The sequence below is a fragment of the Schistocerca americana genome, chromosome 3 (assembly GCF_021461395.2).
Source record: "Schistocerca americana isolate TAMUIC-IGC-003095 chromosome 3, iqSchAmer2.1, whole genome shotgun sequence".
In the NCBI taxonomy this organism is placed as follows: domain Eukaryota; kingdom Metazoa; phylum Arthropoda; class Insecta; order Orthoptera; family Acrididae; genus Schistocerca; species Schistocerca americana.
The window spans coordinates 968779303-968796266 of NC_060121.1; the positions used below are offsets into that span (position 1 = coordinate 968779303).

At 44.4% G+C, this 16964-nt stretch overlaps 1 protein-coding gene and 2 non-coding genes across 3 annotated transcripts in view; 1 reads left to right on the forward strand and 2 right to left on the reverse strand.

Moving 5' to 3' along the window:
• Positions 1-16964, forward strand: part of LOC124606594 (mucin-1) — a 418176-nt gene that overhangs the window by 290965 nt on the left and 110247 nt on the right. The window lies entirely within an intron of this gene.
• Positions 4337-4413, reverse strand: Trnas-cga. The gene has a single exon. It is a non-coding gene; the product is annotated as a tRNA-Ser (tRNA).
• Positions 4639-4715, reverse strand: Trnas-cga. Its single transcript has one exon. It is a non-coding gene; the product is annotated as a tRNA-Ser (tRNA).

Consider the following 16964-nt stretch of genomic DNA (forward strand, 5'->3'; position numbering starts at 1 on the left):
TTTAAATAGCCGGCGCTACATATCCGAGGTGCTGGAGCCAGTTGTCCTTCCTTACCTTCAGGGCTCGGCCACAGCCATATTTCAACAGGATAATGCGCGACAACACGTGGCACGCACTTTCCAAAGGTTCTTCGTCAATAACCAGATTGAAGTGCTTCCCTGGCCGGCTCGCTTTCCGGGTCTTTCGCCAATAGAAAACATGTGGTCCACGGTTGCTCAACGAGTGACCCAGATTACATCCCCAGCTGCCACACCAGATGATCTTTGGCAACGTGTGGAAGCTGCTTGGGCTGCTGTACCCCAGGAACACATCCAACGTCTCTTTGACTCAATGCCGAGACGTGTGGCAGCGGTGATCTCCAACAATGGCGGCTACTCTGGCTACTGATTCTGGCAGGAACCACATGTCACAGACGTCTGTAAACGTAATCATTTGATACTTGGTCAACATGTTATCTACAAAATAAATTTTGTTGTGCTACCTCTTGTCTTTCTTGGTGTTGCATTTACGGTGGCCAGCAGTGTATTTATCATTTTGTTAAATAACTGACGAGCAAAACTTAAAGACGAAAGTAACTTTCGCGTGATGCGGCACTGGCAAGTAACATATCTCGATGAAACTTGGACCATTCATAGGAAGAACTGCTACAGGAAGTACCTCAAAGAAATACGCAGTGGGACAAACAGATATGACATTTATATTCAAGAATAATAATAGTCACCGCGATTTGTCATGGTCCTCTGGACATTCGAAAATGTTCCTGGTTGCGTTACGTGTTCCCACCTTTCGACGTAGTCCAACATTGTCGAACGTGATCCGTTTTTGTGGTCCACTTAATGAGTTATGACAGTGAAGCGATAGTTCTGTATTGATAAGTAACTCTGTAGCTGAAATATATGATCTGAAGATGGGCAGCTAGCCTGAAACCGGTCACTGGAAATAGACTATAGCGATCAAAGACTGAAATGCCATATTTTTATTTAAAGAACGATCGCGGAAATCCCATTAAGAAAAAAATGGTTCAAATGGCTCTGAGCACTACGGGACTTAACATCTGAGATCATCAGTCCCCTAGAACTTAGAACTACTTAAACCTAACCAACCTAAGGACATCACACACATCCATGCCCGAGGCAGGATTCGAACCTGCGACCGTAGCGGTCACGCGGTTCCAGACTGAAGCGTCTTTAACCGCACGGCCACACCGGCCGGCTCCCATTAAGACAACGTCTAGTTTTGATAAAGATCTCCATCACTCTTACTCTTGCGGATTTATAGACAGGCCTGCAGGATTCACGGTTTCAATTCCCTCCAGCACTACTTCAGAAATTAATCGAGTCCACGCCACGTCGTGTTGCGGCACTTCTACGAGCCCGCGAGGGCCCTACAGTATATTAGGCAGGTGTACCAGTTTCTTTGGCTCTTCAGGGTATACGCGGAGCAGAGGCGGATGGAGAAGCGACGACAGGGGCCGCACATAATATCCACTGACATAAGGATTTCTTACAAAGGATAGGTCGTAGTGCACAGAAATGAGCATCTCGGATATGGTGCAGCAAGTCGGCTGTTCGTCTGGTGATTTTGTGGTCATACATGGAACGTGGTTACCATGAGTTGGCGACAAGGCATTGGACTCCACGCGTTACCATAGGCCGTGGTCGCAGGCGTTCTCGTTCTACGAAGCAAGATAGGTAGCGATGTGAGAACAGACTAGAGTGCTGGATGAGAATCAAATGTTTTGGAGCACAACGTTAAGGGCAGATTTCTGAACACGGGGCTCCGTAGTAGAGTGTTCCTACGTGTTCTTGTGTTGACCCAAGGAAATCTGCAGTTACGATTGTAGCGGGTACGAGATCATAGAGACTGAGCCCTACATCAATCAATACCAACTTGTCACCTCGTCGGATAAATCACGATTCATTTTACATCAGGTCGATGGCCGTGTCCAGATGTCGTCGAGGCAAACCCTGCTCTAAACAGGAACTGTGCCACAGACGCAGGTTCGATGAGACAGTATTGTGCTATGGGAGGACGTTTCTTGGGACCAGCGGTAGTACCAGAAGGCACCATCAAAGCTAAGGACCGGACACACTTTTTGCTACTTTTGGCGTCATGTAATTGCAGTTGACAGGACTCCTAACCCACACGAGTACAATTTGGACGCAGTCATTTAATCCGGTAGCGCGTGTATTTCGCAGAAACAAAAAGTAAGGTTTTAATTTACGAGATCAACTAATAACATGTCTCACTAGCCTCCTCAAAGATTTGGAAGAGGAAGGGCCGACGCTCTCTTAGAAAAACGAGCAACCACTCACTAAGTTACTGAGAAGAATCTTCAGCCGAGTTCAGAGTAACAGTACGCTCTTCCATCCTTTGTACTTTCCTTATCAGCTTACTTTAGTCACACAAGTGTCCAGAACGTTAAAGAGATATACAGCGAAATCTCCTGTTGCCATGAAACAAGGCACTTCCCCAAGATACCGCCTCACCTGTTTAACATAACAAGCTTCACCAGTCAGTATAAAAAAAACCTGCTGTTGTATGTAGGCTTCTGGCCACCGGGGGCTACTGAAATATTTTTTATTGACCAAACCAGCTTTTCCACGCGTTATAACTAGGTCATAAACTTTCATAACCTTGGCCATCTCGTCAAGGGCTTCCCTTAGTTGTACGTTCACTGAAAAGCAAGGCCGTACAAACTTTTCACTCCTGTTTTAGATAGTACAACGTTTATTATATCTATAAAGAATCTATTATGATGGATTACTTACTGAAGGGTCAGTATTTTTATTATTTTTATACGAGCGGTCGTCAGCAGTATGCACTGATAGAACTTACCAAAAATTGTGATTTGAATCTACATTGCCTGATAAAAAGAGTGAAGCACTCACATGACATGGTCGGATCTCAACGTACCTCCCTACACGTACACGCCATAGATGGGAATGTAAATGTTTAGAGCTGCAATTCTCTCTGATAGGTAGAACGGCCACTAGTGCACGTTGATGTTGTTTGTGTTTAGTATTCTCACCAGGCCTCGTGGTGGGAACATATAAGGAGCGTGATCAGCGTCAGATGCTGTGTGATCACTGTAGAGGACACGGAGATGCCGTGTACTCCTGCGAGCCAGCGTTATCAGCACACGACGGAGTTTCAAAGGGGCCTAATTGTGGGTTTCCATTTGGTCGAATGGTGCAACATCCAGATTCGTAGGACATTCGGACGTGGCAGTGGGCCGAAGGTTAACTGCATGGAAGTGTGAGGGTAAGCATGCTCATCTTCAGGATTCCAGTCGACCATGTCTCACTACCTCAAGAAAGGATAGCCAAATTGTGCACCAAGGAAATCGTAAACCTTTCACATCTGGACCTGCCATCTGAGAGCAAGTACTGGACTCCCTTCAATATTCTGTGTCATCCCGTTCCACTGGACCGTGACCAGCAGCAGCTGGACTTGAGAACTGCCATTTCATGGCAATGCGTGGGCTACTGACTAATGGCATGGTATCGTGTCCAACGATGAACCGCGGTTCTGCACGACCCCTGATAACCATCTTCGGCGAATATTCCGATTACCTGAGGAGAAGTCCCATTCTTCCAACGAGGTACAGCGGTATCAGGGAATGGGGAGCCGTCGAGTACCGTTTCAGGTCGCGTTTGGTAGTGAGTGAGGGAACTCTGGCGGCCCAACGGTACCTCAAGGACATCCTGCGTCCTCATAAGTTACCTCTGTTGTGACAGTATAGTGGTACCATTTTTCAACTGTACGAGGTGCATTCAAGTTCTGAGGCCTCCGATTTTTTTTCTAATTAACTACTCACCGGAAATCGATGAAACTGGCGTTACTTCTCGACGTAATCGCCTGCAGACGTACACATTTTTCACAACGCTGACGTCATGATTCCATGGCAGCGGCGAAGGCTTCTTTAGGAGTCTGTTTTGACCACTGGAAAATCGCTGAGGCAATAGCAGCACGGCTGGTGAATGTGCGGCCACGGAGAGTGTCTTTCATGAAACTTCCTGGAAGATTAAAACTGTGTGCCCGACCGAGACTCGAACTCGGGACATTTGCCTTTCGCGGGCAAGTGCTCTACCAACTGAGCTACCAAAGCACGACTCACGCCCGGTACTCACAGCTTTACTTCTGCCAGTACCTCGTCTCCTACCTTCCAAACTTTACAGAAGCTCTCCTGCGAACCTTGCAGAACTAGCACTCCTGAAAGAAAGGATATTGCGGAGACATGGCTTAGCCACAGCCTGGGGGATGTTTCCAGAATGAGATTTTCACTCTGCAGCGGAGTGTGCGCTGATATGAAACTTCCTGGCAGATTAAAACTGCGTGCCCGACCGAGATTCGAACTCGGGACCTTTGCCTTTCGCGGGCAAGTGCTCTACCAACTGAGCTACCGAAGCACGACTCACGCCCGGTACTCACAGCTTTACTTCTGCCAGTATCTCTCGTCTCCTATATTCCAAACTTTACAGAAGCTCTCCTGCGAACCTTGCAGAACTAGCACTCCTGAAAGAAAGGATATTGCGGAGACATGGCTTATCCACAGCCTGGGGGAGTTTCCAGAATGAGATTTTCACTCTGGAGCGGAGTGTGCGCTGATATGAAACTTCCTGGCAGATTAAAACTGCGTGCCCGACCGAGATTCGAACTCGGGACCTTTGCCTTTCGCGGGCAAGTGCTCTACCAACTGAGCTACCGAAGCACGACTCACGCCCGGTACTCACAGCTTTACTTCTGCCAGTACCTCGTCTCCTACCTTCCAAACTTTACAGAAGCTCTCCTGCGAACCTTGCAGAACTAGCACTCCTGAAAGAAAGGATATTGCGGAGACATGGCTTAGCCACAGCCTGGGGGATGTTTCCAGAATGAGATTTTCACTCTGCAGCGGAGTGTGCGCTGATATGAAACTTCTGGCAGAAGTAAAGCTGTGAGTACCGGGCGTGAGTCGTGCTTGGGTAGCTCAGTTGGTAGAGCACTTGCCCGCGGAAGGCAAGGGTCCCGAGTTCGAGTCTCGGTCGGGCGCACAGTTTTAATCTGCCAGGAAGTTTCATTACCTATGCCGTCCACCCGAAAAGTTTCATTTCGTTTCCTCCTCCCCTTCTTGGTGCTTCATTTTTCTGTTCAGGCAGTGTATTTATATCAAACGAACTAGTAAATGTGCAAAACGGCTACTCTATCAGTTACCTAGAAACAGAAGACTAGCCTCCGACCACATAGTTTTAGACTAGATGAGGGTATTTTACTACTATTATTGACGTGAATATGTGACCAGAATCCATGCCTGAATTGAGGCTAACAATCGCGCCCAAATGAGAGAGATTTTCTATTGCAGCAATTCAGACTTTACTACCTCGGTCTATAATAGAGATAGCGTATTTATCATAGTCTCACTTCAGAGAGGACGGGTAGAAATTTATGGTCGGGTCGCACCGACGTCGAGATGACCGTACGTCACGAAGTGCACACCTTCCAAATAATCGCACGACTCCATGCGTCCATAAATGTGATCAAATATCAGACCAATTACCCGCCCCTAATGGACAAATTGTGGTTTAAAGGAAAAGAGAGCCAAGGGATTACCACCTCGTCGATGACGATGTTATTAAAGAGAAGTTCAAGTCTGGATAGGGCAACAAAATTGAGGGTCTCAAATTGAGATATTCGCCTTAATCGACCCACGGAAACCACAGGAAACCTAAATAAAGATGGCCGATAGTCCCGAATCCAAGCCCATTGTGTTAACCGCTGTGCTACATTGCTAAATTTTTATAGAGCGGTGTGTGTTAGGCTGGACGCTAAATGTGTATCTCAGCATCTCAGATATATGAGACTACAACTCTGAATAAGTTAGAGAATTTCCAGCTTTCATGTTCAAAATGCTCCGATTTTTGAGTGAAAAGAACAACCAGAATTAAATTTAAAAAATAATATCGAAACAGAGTGACATTGAAACGCTTTGTCTGAACCAAAAGCCAAAGTACTTTCCTGCCCTCAGTGTAGGCCACATAACAACCAGTCGGACAATTCAGTAGCAATCTGAGGAGCCTCGCTTAAGCTTAAAGCTGTATTTGGTAGCTGATGTGCTGAAGAGTGAAAACACAGCAAACCCAAGTCTTGTCATAAGCGGTGGGGCAAAACAGGCTCAAGACTCAATTTGTACCGGGGCCGACACTTTGGAAAAGAAATTAAGTTCAATACGTTGTTCGTGGTTGACGTGTATACAAATGTAGTTGTGGCAGTGTCTGACACTGTGGTTTCTATGTGGTCTTGAGATAGGTTTATACATTAGTGAACTTTGAATCAGTGGTTTGAGGTTAAAAAACAATGACTCCACCTTTGGTGAGCATGCTGTGATTGAATGTCATTCTTATGAAATTAAATGGGATGTTCTCCACAGACCAAATAGAGGCAGAAACGCAAGATAACTGGAAGTTCTGGCTATTGATAAACACACGTTTGTTGCAAATTACATATTTCCCTCTCCCCACATAGCAATTGTCTCCTTCCTCCCCTCTGCCCATCCAGATTTTCGTATTTGTCACAATCATCAACTTCTGTATTTTCGTCGCGATAGCACGCTAGTCCGTGCCATTATTCACTTGACGTACTGTTTTTGGCCTTTGCACTCATATACAGGGTTATTAAAAATGATTGACGCGATTTCACAGCTCTACAATAACTTTATTATTTGAGATATTTTCACAATGCTTTGCACACACATACAAAAACTCAAAAAGTTTTTTTAGGCATTCACAAATGTTCGATATGTGCCCCTTTAGTGATTCGGCAGACATCAAGCCGATAATCAAGTTCCTCCCACACTCGGCGCAGCGTGTCCCCATCAATGAGTTCGAAAGCATCGTTGATGCGAGCTCGCAATTCTGGCACGTTTCTTGGTAGAGGAGGTTTAAACACTGAATCTTTCACATAACCCCACAGAAAGAAATCGCATGGGGTTAAGTCTGGAGAGCATGGAGGCCATGACATGAATTGCTAATCATGGTCTCCACCACGACCGATCCATCGGTTTTCCAACCTCCTGTTTAAGAAATGCCGAACATCATGATGGAAGTGCGGTGGAGCACCATCCTGTTGAAAGATGAAGTCGGCGCTGTCGGTCTCCAGTTGTGGCATGCGCCAATTTTCCAGCATGTCCAGATACACGTGTCCTGTAACGTTTTTTTCGCAGAAGAAAAAGGGGCCGTAAACTTTAAACCGTGAGGCATCCAGAAGCTATTGTAGCAATTCAGACTTCACTAACTCGGTCTATAATGGACACAGCGTATTTAACATAGTCTCACTTCAGAGAGGAAGGGTAGAAGTTTACCATCGCCGAATGGAGTTAGAAGTTGGTGGATCTTTGTTGAACTTCGTCCTGAAGTGTCGTTGCACTGTTATGACTGACTGATGTGAGTGCATTTCAAGCAGGACATACGCTTTCTCGGCTCCTGTCGCCATTTTGTCTCACTGCGCTCTCGAGCGCTCTGGCGGCAGAAACCTGAAGTGCGGCTTCAGCCGAACAAAACTTTATCAGTTTTTCTACGTATCTGTAGTGTGTCGTGACCATATGTCAATGAATGGAGCTACAATGAATTTATGAAATCGGTTCAATCATTTGTAATAGCCCTGTACTTTTAATCTTCACGATACAATACGTTTAGGTTGGACAATCAGTGGATTTAGTTGTTTATACTCATATCTTTAGAGTCTAAAACAATCTTTCTTACATAATATTTCTTGTTTTGTACCCAGGTCTAATTGCGACAGTGCAAAATCGTCACATTTGTTTGGAAATAACAGTTTTTGTAAAGCTAGAAGCACTCGCTGATGTTATGACGTCTGTCTATTAAATCTTAAGTTGTCTGATGATGGCTTCGAAATTTGATGATTTCATGAACTTAGAAAGATACAAAGGAAAGACACACAGAAAGAAAGAAGTGGAATAATAAACGTAGAGTTCATTCAGAAAATCTGTTACTGTATTCAGGTGTTAATTCTTAGTATGTTTGCAGCATAAAGAGTGCAGTCGGGTTGTTCTGCCAGTTCTGATATCAGCGTGACATCGGGCTTGAATTCAAACGTACTTGTCAACAAGAGAGGAGAGGAAAACGAATAAATCGGTACGAGAACGCACCAGAGTTGACCACATCGTAGAGACTTGTATGAAAGTGAAATAAGCTGCACGTCTGGCCGGACGAACTGCGGGAAGACAAATTACGAACCTTTATGTTGAATTTCTCGTGATTATAAACGGCATAGATAATGTTCCAATGGAAGGAACCACTCAGGACCTTCCAAATTCGATACGATAAATTTCATGATGTATGGAGATGTCTGTAAGAGGTGTTCCTTCACTGTTGCATGAAGCAGTTCCTGGCTATGACGATGTATATAGCTGTTGTGTACCACTTTTATTTTGCTCATACTATAGAGTTGTGCATGCAAAACGTTTAGCTTCGCCCTTCGACGACACATGGTAATTGCTGCCTAATAGATGCGAATTTGCTGGAATAAAAGGAAATGACAGCACTCGTGACAATTATTCTCCCGACCGATGCACCATAAATGTGGAGGGCTATCAATTTCTTGACGGCGGTAATTAGCTCCGTTAGACACGTAATTAGGCTCCAAGAGCTGTCGCCGATGAAATTTCCGCGTATCGTTCAATCTGCAATAACGCGGGCGTGTGATTAAAGTCGCTAATTGCTAGTTTTTCACTGCCGTGGCTATTACGACATCCTGTCCATTATTAAAATTTATTCCCAAACGATATAGCTACGTCCTCGAAGCTACCGCGTAAAATGTATTTGGGCGTATCTTCAATCGACGGCTATTTATACCAGAATACTTAGCGTTGGCTTGTATTTCTGTCAAGCTACTGGAAACAGATATTAGTAGTGCGCTAGGACGAAATTGTAGTAGTATTTCAAGCAGCAAAGAAAATGGGAAAATGGAGTCCTTTTAGTGACACTTATTGAGTAACAGTTACGACACAAGAGGACGATTTATTAGTGAAACAATTCGTAACATTATCTTCAGCATTGATACTTTAATCAAGTCTGAAATACTCGTACATAGCATGTATTGCATACAGTACGAAATGCTGGAATTTTTTACGCGTCCTTTAAAATGAAATCACATCAGATACTGTAATATCTTTTTTCTATAAGTGCATTCCATCATTTACAACTACAGATAGCCCCTAAACCTCAAAAAGTTAACCGTGTGGTCACAGTTTCCAATCGCAAAATCCTAGTAATTTCAATAATGTGCCGATGGTTTTGATGGAAGAATATACTTGCGAATAAGTGATAAAGGAGTAAATATGGCTAACGGAGAAGTCCGTTACGAGGTGGGACTGATTTTCATTACTCACGACATGCTCATCACCTAACATTATCAGTATCCTATATTGTTTTCGTTCTAACAACAGTATTAATTATTTTTGTGCCTTATGGTAACTCGTTCGATTGTGTCCTATTTGACAGATTGTTCGAGAGCCTTCAGGGATTTTTATTTTCACGTCTTTCACATTTCCGTCATTCGCTTATCAATTCAACTGTCAGTGGGACAGAAAAGAGTTCAGTGTGCATCAAGAAAAATTTTCGATCATTTGCATTGTTTCATTATCCCGTTTACAATAGTAGAAGATATCTGAAGAGAACCATGTTTCATTCTGGACTTCGTCTGAGCGTTTGTTCAACGCTATCTCTGATAATCATAAGAACTCGCAAAGATGAGAATCTTAATATGGTGTTGTCTCAGTGTGCTGGAAATCGGGTTCTCTCATATGAAAACAGCCCTAGGTTCAAAATGGCTCTGAGCACTATGGGACTTAACATCTGAGGTCATCAGTCCCCTAGACTTAGAACTACTTAAACCTAACTGACCTAAGGATATCACACACATCCATGCCCGAGGCAGGATTCGAACCTGCGAACACAGCAGCAGCGCGGTTCCGGACTGAAGTGCCTAGAACCGCTCGGTCACAACGGTCGGCAAACAACCCTAGGGTGCCTTAGAAATTTACTTGAAGATTTCGGACTCGTTGTATCCTGAACTTGATGAAAACATTTCTGTGTGTGCACGGGATCGCGTCGTAGATTTTTCTTGAATATGTCTGGATAAAATCATAACAGGTGTTTCGTATTAATATCTAATTTAATTATAATCTCTTTAATATAATGGTTACACTGAGTAGTATAATATTTACAGAACAGATAAATCTCAGTTTCATCGTATGTAGCAAGTGTCTGGGCTCAGGAAGTGTATCGAGGGATGTTTCGCGATGTGTGTAGCACCATAATCGATGGGACCAGCATGGTCAGCAGTGACATCTTTCATAAAATAGTCAACGGCCAAAAGCAGGTCACAGGCGCACATGACCTGAGCTTCGGTGGGTTCGATTTAATACTACGCATTGATATGCACTATGAGTCAGGCACGTAATCGCTTTGTGCCGTTTTTTTTCCCTTCGACGCATTCGCTAGGCACTGGACTTTTAAGGCTTCTTGGATTCCTTTCGACGCGAACTTTCCTGTGACTTGCGTTTTCTGTAATTCTGTGCATGTTTATGAGTCATATGAGACGACATCTTTCATTATTTTGCAATTTTGAATTTAAAACCGATTTTCACTTACATTTTGGCGAATAATTTCATTGTCTCTCTGGGGATCGTAGTAGTGTTCCATAAGCTCTTCACTATGACACCCGAATCAGTGTAACAGCTTAAGGCTTTGTCAAGCTATACCAGTTTGTAACTTTACACTAGGCGAGTTATAACAAACACGTGCATTTACCTATACTGCTACGATAACGTCCGTCACAGCCAAAAGAAATTTTTTTTTTCTTTTTTTTTTTTTGGTCATCAGTCTACTGACTGGTTTGATGCGGCCCGCCACGAATTCCTTTCCTGTGCTAACCTCTTCATCTCAGAGTAGCACTTGCAACCTACGTCCTCAATTATTTGCTTGACGTATTCCAATCTCTGTCTTCCTCTACAGTTTTTGCCCTCTACAGCTCCCTCTAGTACCATGGAAGTCATTCCATGATGTCTTAGCAGATGCACTATCATCCTGTCCCTTCTCCTTATCAGTGTTTTCCACATATTCCTTTCCTCTCCGATTCTGCGTACAACCTCCTTATTCCTTACCTTATCAGTCCACCTAATTTTCAACATTCGTCTATAGCACCACATCTCAAATGCTTCGATTCTCTTCTGTTCCGCTTTTCCCGCAGTCCATGTTTCACTACCATACAATGCTGTACTCCAGACATACATCCTCAGAAATTTCTTCCTCAAATTAAGGCCGATATTTGATATTAGTAGACTTCTCTTGGCCAGAAATGCCGTTTTTGCCATAGCGAGTCTGCTTTTGATGTCCTCCTTGCTCCGTCCGTCATTGGTTATTTTACTGCCTAGGTAACAGAATTCCTTAACTTCATTGACTTCGTGACCATCAATCCTGATGTTAAGTTTCTCGCTGTTCTCATTTCTACTACTTCTCATTGCCTTCGTCTTTCTCAGATTTACTCTCAAACCATACTGTGTGCTCATTAGACTGTTCATTCCGTTCAGCAGATCATTTCATTCTTCTTCACTTTCACTCAGGATAGCAATGTCATCAGCGAATCGTATCATTGATATACTTTCACCTTGTATTTTAATTCCACTCCTGAACCTTTCTTTTATTTCCATCATTGCTTCCTCGACGTACAGATTGAAGAGTAGGGGCGAAAGGCTACAGCCTTGTCTTACTCCCTTCTTAATACGAGCACTTCGTTCTTGATCGTCCACTCTTATTATTCCCTCCAAAAGAAATACTGCACGACAAACACGTACATTCCATCCCTTGAGGGCGCAACCATTGTTTACGCATGTTATGTTATGTGAATCGGGGACCTAGAAACGACGGAGAGGCTCCGTCCCCGCCGCAGCCGCAGTGGTCCACAACTCCACGACGACTATCACTGTCCACTTCACCCCTCCGCCGCCCCACACCGAACCCAGGGTTATTGTGCGGTTCGGCCCCCGGTGGAACCCTCAGGGAACGTCTCACACCAGATGAGTGTAACCCCTATGTTTGCGTGGTAGAGTAATGGTGGTGCACGCGTAAGTGGAGAACTTGTTTGCGCAGCAATCGCCGACATAGTGTAACTGAGGCGGAATAAGGGGAACCAGCCCAGATTCGCCGAGACGGATGCAAAACCGCCTAAAAACCATCCCCACAGACTGGCCGGCTCACCAGACCTCGACACAGGTCCGCCGGGCGGATTCGTGCCGGGGACCAGGCGCTCCTTCCCGCCCGGAAAGCCTTGCGTTAGACCGCACGGCCAACCGGGCGGGCATTGTTTACGTATTATTAGTGTTGTAATTATTGGCGGTGTGACTGGGGGGCCAAGGCTAAGATTGCCACATACAGGGGTAATAAATTTTCAGCTAACTCACTAATCAAGATTGTTAAAGCGGATTGTACTTCTAATTCCAATAAGGATTTATACAGTGATGAAGAGATGGATGGATTTCCCAGCCTCTTTCAGCACGAAAGTTGGTAAACGGATATCAGACCCAACGGTTCACGTACTCTGGGTGACTTACGTGGGTTATAGATGCCACATGATCAGCTGTGAAATAAGACTGATGTAACAGACTTGATATATGAAAGAAGTATTGAGTTGTACATTCGATACTGAGAGTAGAATCAACATTAACTTACTTTTTTAGAATACATCTCAGTTTTACATGTTTTTAAAAAAGCGGTAATTGCCGGACTGCAGAGGTGTCGGGTTCGATTTCCTAGGACTTTAATCTGTCACTTACCACTTGGGAGAGCCAGTCCTCCCGGGTTCGATTCCCGGCGGGGTCAGGGATTTTCTCTGCCTCGTGATGACTGGGTGTTGTGTGATGTCCTTAGGTTAGTTAGGTTTAAGTAGTTCTAAGTTCTAGGGGACTGATGACCATAGATGTTAAGTCCCATAGTGCTCAGAGCCATTTGAACCAAGAGCCAGTCCTGACAAAGCTCTACCATCTGGTGAGCAAGATGTATGAGACAGGCGAAATACCCTCAGACTTCAAGAAGAATATAATAATTCCAATCCCAAAGAAAGCAGGTGCTGACAGATGTGAAAATTACCGAACAAGCAGTTTAATAAGTTCAAAAAAAATGTTCAGATGTGTGTGAAATCTTATGGGACTGAACTGCTGAGGTCATCAGTCCTAAGCTTGCACACTACTTAATGTAAATTATCCTAAGGACAAACACACACACCCATGCCCGAGGGAGGACTCGAACCTCCGCCGGCACCAGCCGCACAGTCCATGACTGCAGCGCCTTAGACCGCTCGGCTAATCCCACGCGGCGTTTAATAAGTCACGGCTGCAAAATACTAACGCGAATTCTTTACAGACGAATGGAAAGACTAGTAGAAGCCGACCTCGGGGAAGATAACTTTGGATTCCGTAGAAATGTTGGAATACGTGAGGCAATACTGACCCTACGACTTATCTTAGAAAATAGATTAAGGGAAGGCAAACCTACGTTTCTAGCGTTTGTAGACATATGGTTCAAATCGCCATGAGCATTATGGGACTTAACATCTGGGGTCATCAGTCCCCTAGAACTTAGAACTACTTAAACCTAACTAACCTAAGGACATCACACACATCCATGCCCGAGGCAGGATTCGAACCTGCGACCGTAGCGGTCGCGCTGTTCCAGACTGAAGCGCCTAGAACCGCTCGGCCACACCGGACGGCGTTGTAGACATAGAGAAAGCTTTTGACAATGTTGACTGGAATACTCTTTCAAATTATGAGGGTGGCAGGGGAAAAATACAGGGAGCAAAAGACTATTTACAGAAACCAGATGGCAGTTACAAGAGTCGAGGGCCACGAAAGGGAAGCAATGGTTGGGAAGGGAGTCAGACTGGGCTGTAGCCTCTCCCCGATGTATTTCAATCTGTATATTGAGCATGCAGTAAAGGAAACTAAAGAAAAATTCGGCGTAGGTAGTAAAATCCATGGAGAAGAAATAAAAACTTTGAGGTTCGCCGATGACATTGTAATTCTGTCAGAGACAGCAAAGGACTTGGAAGAGCAGTTGGACGGAATGAACATGGTCTTGAAAAGAGGATATAAGATGGACATGAAGAAAAGCAAAACAAGGATAATGGAATGTAGTTGAATTAAGTCGAATTAAGTCGGAGGGAATTAGATTAGGAAATGAGACACTTAAAGTAGTAAAGGAGTTTTGCTATTTGAGGAGCAAAATAACTGATGATGGCCGAACTAGAGAGGATATAAAATGTATACTAGCAATGGCAAGGAAAGCGTTTCTGAAGAAGAGAAATTTGTTAACATCGAGTATAGATTTAAGTGTCAGGAAGTCGTTTCTGAAAGTATTTGTATGGAGTGTAGCCATGTATGGAAGTGAAAGATGGACAATAAATAGTCTGATCAAGAAGAGAATAGAAGCTTTCGAAATGTGGTACTACAGAAGAATGCTGAAGATTAGATGGGTAGATCACATAACTAATGAGGAGGTTTTGAATAGAATTGTGGAGGAGTTTGTGGTACAAATTGACTAGAAGAAGGGATCGGTTGGTAGGACATGTTCTGAGGCATCAAAAGATCACAATTTAGTATTGGAGGGCAGCGTGGAGGGTAAAAATCGCAGAGGGAGACCAACAGATGAATACACTAAGCAGATTCAGAAGGATGTAAGTTGTAGTAGGTACTGGGAGATGAAGAAGCTTGCACAGTATAGGGTAGCATGGAGAGCTGAATCAAACCAGTCTCAGGACTGAAGACCACAACCACAACAACAACAACAACAACAACAACAACCACTTCATTCATCTCTGGCAATGTTTGTTGATGTGAGAAAATGTCGAGTTGCGTGGTGGTTCGGATTCCACGTTAAAATGTAGGTTCCCCTGTATATGGAAGTCAGCGCAAAGGTCGGAGAAAGGCAACACTGTGCCACCTCCAACTGGACCGTGCATAGTAAAACACTGTGGCGTTCAAAACAATATTCTGACTAATGACTGTTTTACTTAGTTTTTTAGCGATTCGGCCGAAAGTTCGTGTATTTTAAACCGCAGGACGCCGGCTGGAAGCCCAAGAAAATTTTATGAGTACATTTCGCCGCGAAACTGTGCATTCGTAAATGACGGTGTTTCGTCACATAATAGAGTTCGACCTACGGGCGAACACACGTTTTCACGTCGGTAGAAGCGGTCCGTGCGCGGAGCCCTGAGGGAGCCCCGTGTGGCAGCGGCGCTCCACTTCCGCGGCGCATACCGGCCGCGGCGCCGCACGAGCGCCGATTCCGAGATGGGCACGCGCCTCCGCGCCGCTTACACGGTCCGCCTAATGCCGGCCCTAATCTCGCTTCACGGCCTAACATGGTTACGCCGCGCACCATTAGGCTGCCTCGCGGACCGCGCCGGAGCAGAGCTGACGCTCCAGACTAGAGCAGAGTGCGGCGTGTCGCCGTACGTCGCCCGAGGGCAGCGCCGCGACCCCGGATGGCCGCTCCGGGCCGATAGCCGCCCCACGAGACCGTTGCCCCGCCTGGCGCGTCTTCATCTTCCTCCTGGGCAGCCTTTCTGAGACACTTATCCCTGACAGAAACCAGATGGTAGCTACAGGGTGTAACCTCCCCCTCACTTATCGACCTTAATGACAGTGAAAAATTAAACTGCGTGTGCCTAATGGAAATTTGGGAAAAGCAATCGTCACCAAAGTTAATCTGCCGGTAAAGAGGGAGGAAGGGTTACGTCTAAATGAAAAGAAAAATGCAAATGAAATTGGTGGAAATCAATTTTGAAGAAGGGTAAAGTTAATAAAGAAAGTAAATGTGCTGTCGTTACGTTAACAATTAACTGGCGTTAATTAGATATTGGGGAAAATTACGGTCGCCAGTCCTATGGACAATTACTATAAAAACTGAAAAAGAAAGGTTAATGCACATATAATTAGCTACAAAAGCGTGGCGACTGAAGGTTGACACGTGTTGTGTGAAAACTGAATGTTTGTCAGAAGTAATAAATTTCGCTACACTATGACTTAATTTAGCAAAAGAATTAATAAAACCGTAAAATTGAAAGTTAATTTAGTGAATCAAATTAATAGTGAACTTTGTTTCTGAAGCACTAGGAAATTAAATAAAATAAGGTTAGTCTTGGGCTACCTCAACAATCATCTCAAAAGCTACTTGAATCTACGCAATTTAGAAATAAGAGATTTAACTTCGAACTTGAATTAAATGATTCTGAACAATTAACAATAGTAAAATTTGGTTAGTACCAAGCTGAGCTGCAGTCACAGGTAAGCTAAAATATGGTAGCAAAACTCGCACTCTTAATTTGTGCTTGTGCAATCTAAATATTGTACCCAGCTCTGATTACTTTAAGTGAACTTTGAAATGAAAACATTGAAATGAAATGATATTACTTTAATGCTGGCGTTTGAATTTCTGCGACACTCGGGTTCATTCCGGAAAAGGAAGGGACCCTGCTTGGTAATGCAATTGGGACAATGAGCAACAAAGGTTCATGCTAAGTTGCTGTATTTCTGTCATGCAAATGGAACAGTTTTGAAAAGCTGAGGTCTGCTATACAGTTCTAAAACTTTACGTGCTTCCAGTCTTCCTTGTTGGTTGTTTGAAGGATTGAAGTCGTCGGTCGAGGAGGTGACGACAGTCACTCATTGTCGGGCGTCGTTGTTGCAGAAGCTGGACGTTGGCGCGCCTTCTTCTCGACACGGTCACCAGGCGAAACGGGCTCTTGATGTGCGCCAGCTAATGTTTCCCGTCCGCAACATAAAAAAAAAAATGGTTCAAATGGCTCTGAGCACTATGGGACTTAACTTCTGTGGACATCAGTCCCCTAGAACGTAGAACTACTTAAACCTAACTAACCTAAGGACATCACACACATCCATGCCCGA